The following is a 5,123-nucleotide window of genomic DNA, read 5'->3' as shown; positions in this document are numbered from 1 at the left end:
CTTCTCTTCCCTCACGCAGCAGTGGCAGAGCTTCGAGCTGGCCAGCGTGCCTGTCCTGCAGCGGCTCTACGTGGTGCCCCTGAACAGCCACGCCCCCGGCATGGCCTCCAAGGGCAGGAGGCTCCCCAGGGAGGAGGGCCCCCCCACCAGGGCCCTGCAGGAGGCCTGCTACCTCTGCGGGGAGGACTGTACCCAGGATGCCCGGGCAGTGCCCTCCAGGGCCCTCAACGGCAGCGCCAGGAGCGCCATGCATTTCCCCTTCCTCAGCCTCCTGCCCTGCCCGCCCAACGCCCGGGCCCCTAACAAGCGCTGTGAGGTGCGCAGCTGCCCCAAGTGCTTCAGCGTCCTGGAGGACGTCTGGGCCCTGTACCGGGCCTGCCAGAACCAGGAGCTCATCACCTCCGTGCAGGGCTTCCTGGGCAGGTACCACCAGGCCTTCTCCGCCTCCGACCCTGCCCTCGGCGAGCTGCCCGCCTCTGCCCACGGCGTCCCGGCGTCCGTCTGCTACATCTGCGGGGCAGAACTGGGCCCCGGGAAGGAGTTCCAGCTCAACGTGAACCCCGCCAGCCGCCTGGGCGAGAAGGAACCCTTCTTCCCCTTCCTCACCGTCTACCCGCCCGCCCCGCGAGCCAGGCCGGCGGACGCCACTGGTCTGGTGGCCGCCTGTGTGCTCTGCTACCATGACCTGCTGGGTCAGTGGCTGCAGCACGAGGCCCGAGGTGCCCAGCCCGCTGTCAGCGCCTGGGCTCGGCAGTACCAGGTGGAGACCTTCGTGTGCTTCTTCTGCCAGCAGGAGAAGAGGCGCTGCCTGGGGCTGAGGCCCGTGCGGGTGGCCAGGCTGCCCTTGTTCCTCTACACCCTGCGAGCCAGCCACAGCCTGCTGGTGGACGACGGGCGGCAGCTCATCATCGGGGCCTGCGTGGACTGTGGGACCCTGGTGTGCGCCGGTCAAGGGCTCACCCGCCAGGGACCCTCGGGCTGGAGCTCCCCGGTGGCGGCAGCGACGAAGGTAAGCTGCAGTTTCCGCCTGGTCTGGGACCTTTCCCGAGACGCACGAGGGGACGGGAGGTGTTTTCTGTTCCTCCGAAGAACCCCGGGCTTCCCTGGTGCTGTGTGGGTGGTGCCCTCCCTGGGTCACTGAGCCTGCTCTTGGGGTTACCTTGGCCTGGCGTGGGCAGGTCAGGAGCGGGGCTCAGGATGGCTTAGAAGAATCGGGCACTGCTGGCCAGGGCAGGCAGGGGCCGGGCCTGGCTGTGTTTGGGGCGGAATCTGTCAAGCGGAGGAAGTCGGGGGCACGTCTGTCGCCCGCCTGATAACATGGGTAACGAGTGCGGCCCTGCGGGTCACGGAGAGGTCTTGTACTCACGGGTTTGAAACACACTGCAGGGAAGTTCCTCTTGGCTCTAGCTCCAGTTTTTCACCCAAGTTCACCCCGTTCATTGGAGACGTTCTGGTTGCTTAATGGCAGATGGCAACTGGTTCCCAGACGCAGGGGCAGGATTTGGGGGACAGTGGCCTGAACAGGCCTTTCCCCGGGGGGAAGAGGCCTTCTCTGCGAGCCAGAGAGGAGTCTCCCTGCCCTCGCTCCTTCCTCTAGCTGCCCCCACCCCCGCCCCGCGCCACACGGGCTCAGAGAATCCTGGATCCTGCTTTTCAGAGACCGGCCCCCGGGTCTGAGGAGGTAGAGGTCTGTGGCAGTCACCGTCCTGGCCACGGGCCATGGGTCCTCCTTTCTACCAGAGAGTTAGACCCGCGTGTGTGGGTCAAAGTCTGTAGCAGGAGCCGCTGGCCAAGGGCTGGCCGAGGGACCGGGGTGGGTGAGGAGTGCGGGCCCTGCGTGGAAGTGACCTGATCTGCCTCGTCCTGACCTGTGCTGCGGGTGAGGTGCCCAGGATGTGCCCATGCATGGTGACCGCGTCCGTGAGGTGGGCCCCGTGGGCCTTGGTGCACTCCCGGGGCAGCCCGTGCCTGTGTCCTGCGCCTGTGTCCTGCTCCTGACAGCTCTGGGCGAGAGCACAGCCCCTCGCTTCAGCTGGACCAGCATGTCGTCCGCCCTGGGTGCTGAGCCTGGCCATCCAGCCTGGCCCTGCCCCTTTCTGGAACCGAGCCGCCTGCAGTGAGGTCCTTCTCCTGGTGGCCCGTCAGTCTCCCTGGCTGGGAGGTGGAACTGGGCACCGGGACTTGTAGGGACGTGGTGAGGATGGAACCTGTTGGGGACGGTGACGTGCCCGGGTCCAGGATGTGCCACATTGTGGCCAGACAGACCCCTGTGTGTGGGCCGGCTCTAGGGTGCTGTCGTGTCCTGGTGCCAGGCTCCTGGCCTGGGCGCTGCTGGTTTTAGCCTGACTGTGGTGAGAGGCGCACCAGGCTCCGCGCGTCCCCACGGGTGGCCTGCTGACTCTCTCTGCTCAGGGGTCTGTGAGGTGGGCTGTGGGCCTGAGTGACAGGGACCTGGGTGATGAGACGCTGCCCTCCCCAGGCCGGCCGTGGGAGCTGGGAGCAGCCTGGGGTCCACCTGGAAAGTGGCCGGTGCCATTCCCAATGCGCATGGTCGCCTCTGCCGTCCCCCTGCCCAGGAGCCTTGGGGTTCTCCTTCCATAGAAGAAATCGAGGCCGGTGCCCTTGGTGACGACCTGAGCCCCTGAGCCTGTCAGTCCGCCTGGGAGGGGCCTGGGCAGCGTAGGGGGTTTGCTGAGCAGGGTACTTGGCAGGAAGTGGGGAGGCTGGGAAGAGGCCGCAGCCTCCCGGCCAGAGCCTCTCCAGGAAGGGGACAGGCCTAGGGGTCCAAGGCCCAGGGGCAGTGGTGACCTTTTGAAGGAAGGAATGGAAGAGAGCCCACCCACCTGGAGGCCACAGTCTGTTGGCAGCCCGTGTCTGGCTGCGGGGAGGGGGCGGCTCTTGGGTCTCAGGCGACACCCCAGGGTGCAGGGACCGAGCCTGTGGGATCCGGAAGTGCAGGCTCTGTCCAGGTGCTGCAGGTCCTGGGGCGGGGGACAGAAGGGCACCCAGGGCCCCGGGGCTGTCAGCACCACGTGACCCGGGGGAGGGGAGGGGAGGGGGCTCAGCACCACTGTCAGGACAGGCAGAGGAGGGCTGTCCCCAGGGGCCACCTGACGCCACACCGGGTCCTTGGGTCTCGCAGTTCCCCTTTCTTTCCTGGGTGGGTGGTGTGAGAACTGGGGAGGAGGAGCAGGGGTGTGAAGGGAGCCCCAGGAGGACCCCTGGGGACACGGCATGTTCCAGAACCTTGCTCTGTGCCGCCTCCGGGACTCCTGTGCTGGCTCAGGAGAGAATCCGCTGTGGAGCAGTGAAGGAGACCTTTAAAACCAAGAACGAGGGAAGGAGGCGTCCCCTGGGTGGGCGGGTGCAGCCCTCCGCTCTAGCTGGACTCCGTCCCTGGAGGGCACTGTGCTTCCTGTGTGGGTGGGCAGTGCCCGGGCTGGGCAGGGGAGGGTGCAGCTGCCCTCTCTGGGCCTGGACCTCCTACCCAAGGAGGATTCCCAGCACTCTGAAGACCTGTGAAGCCCCGGAAAGGCCCAGGTTTGCCTGGAGACAGGCCCGACTCAGATCGTCATGGAGCAGGCTGTGTGACCTTGGGTAAGACTCTTGACCTCTCTGAGGCTCCGGCTGAGAAGTGGGGTGTTGTTTTTCTCTGGCAGGTTTATGGTGGGAACCAGGCAAGGTGGGCTGGTGCGGGTGCCCGCCTTGTAGTTGGATGCGTGTCTTGCTGCTGTTCAGGGGCCTGAGTAGGCACCCTGCCCCCTGCCTTTGCTGTTGCTGGGAACCCTTGTCCCTCCCATCAGGCTAGAGGCGGCACTGCCAGGCTGCTGGATGGCACCTGGGGACATACAAATGAGGACGATGCTTCCCCAGCTCCGGCCTATCCTGTGCTCCCCGTGTCCACACACGCAGCCTCCTCACACAGCGCTGTGGAGGTCGGGGCCGCTATCCCAGCCTCTAAGTGAGAAACAAGTTCAGAGAGGCTAAGTAATGTGCCCGACGTCACTCAGTGGGTAACAGCAGGTGCAGGACGGGGCCGGGAGTCTGGCTGGACTCTCCCCTGTCCTGCCTTCCTGGGCTCCAGCTGTGAAGGTGGCCGTGCTGGAGAGGGCCCAGTGTGGACCCCTCCCCAGCCACTGGCAGAGGCCACGGGCTGCCCGCCTGCCCCCAGCCCCGGGTGATAGTGGTGCCCTCTGCCTTCACCCCTCCTCCCTGACACGCCAGGTGCCGTGGCCTTGGCCAGGACTCGGGAGGCTCACTCCGGGCAGAGGTGGGCTCTCCCTGGACGGACCCTCTCTCCCTGTGGGCTGGTTGGTGAGCAGGCCGCCCTGCCCTCCTCCAGGGCCGCCTGAGCAGCGCTCTGGTTAATGGACGTGCGGCTGTTTCCCAGCGGTACCGGGGAGCCCTGGGGTGGCCTCCCAGCGCAGGACGGTGGCTGCCCCGGCCTCTTCCCCGACGCTCCCAGGGGCACCCGAGGGCTGCGTGCGGCTGTCATGGCCGCCCGTCTCCCCGCTCCTGGTCTGCACCCACGGGGCCCTGCTCTTCAGGGAGACCCTGTGGCTCCTCCCACCAGCACCAGGACCCTTTGGAGGGAGAACCTTCTGGAAGGTGCCAGGGCAGGCAGCTGGGCTGGGGCTGGGGCTCACACCTCGGCGACGGCAGCTGGGCAGTGCTGGGCTCGGGCCTCGGCGGGCTCCGGCGCCTCCTGACGGGTGGTCCGCTTCCTGGCAGAGTGGAGGCCGTCTGCTCGGAGGAGGGAGCCGTGCGCGGTGCCCTGGGCTGTCCTGGGGGAGACGGGAGGGCAGGGTCTCCCAGTGTGGCCCTCCCTGGAGCCCGCGGGCGGGCAGTGCGGGGGACGCGGCCGGAGCACAGAGCTTCCCGGCCCCTCGCGTGGGCTCTGGGGACCACCCTCGCGGGGCGGCTCGGCTGAGGGTCTTGGGGTGTTTCTTGGTGGCACGTTTTCCGGGCTGGGGAAGATCCCGGAGATCCTCTGCCTCGGGTTCGTGTCCGGGAGGGGACAGCGCCACGGCAGGCACTTCTGTCTTCAAGAAAGGACATCTCGGGACTCGCCTTCCGTTTCCCGCGATGCCCTGAGTAGGACCCGGCAGGCCTTCGGGGGCAGG

General features: G+C 67.3%; 1 protein-coding gene across 3 annotated transcripts in view; it reads left to right on the top strand.

The window, feature by feature from the left end:
- Positions 1 to 885: 885 nt before the first annotated feature.
- The window catches only part of Gse1 (Gse1 coiled-coil protein), a 317,059-nt gene continuing 312,821 nt past the window's right edge, over positions 886 to 5,123 (top strand). For all 3 annotated transcript variants that reach the window (XM_048792345.1, XM_048792346.1, XM_015495996.2), the window contains exon 1: positions 886 to 1,009. The gene's annotated coding sequence lies outside the window, so the exon portion shown is untranslated. The remainder of the gene's footprint in view (positions 1,010 to 5,123) is intronic.

This window comes from Marmota marmota, unplaced genomic scaffold, assembly GCF_001458135.2.
Source record: "Marmota marmota marmota unplaced genomic scaffold, marMar, whole genome shotgun sequence".
Classification (NCBI taxonomy): domain Eukaryota; kingdom Metazoa; phylum Chordata; class Mammalia; order Rodentia; family Sciuridae; genus Marmota; species Marmota marmota.
This window is presented reverse-complemented; position numbering and strand designations above follow the sequence as displayed.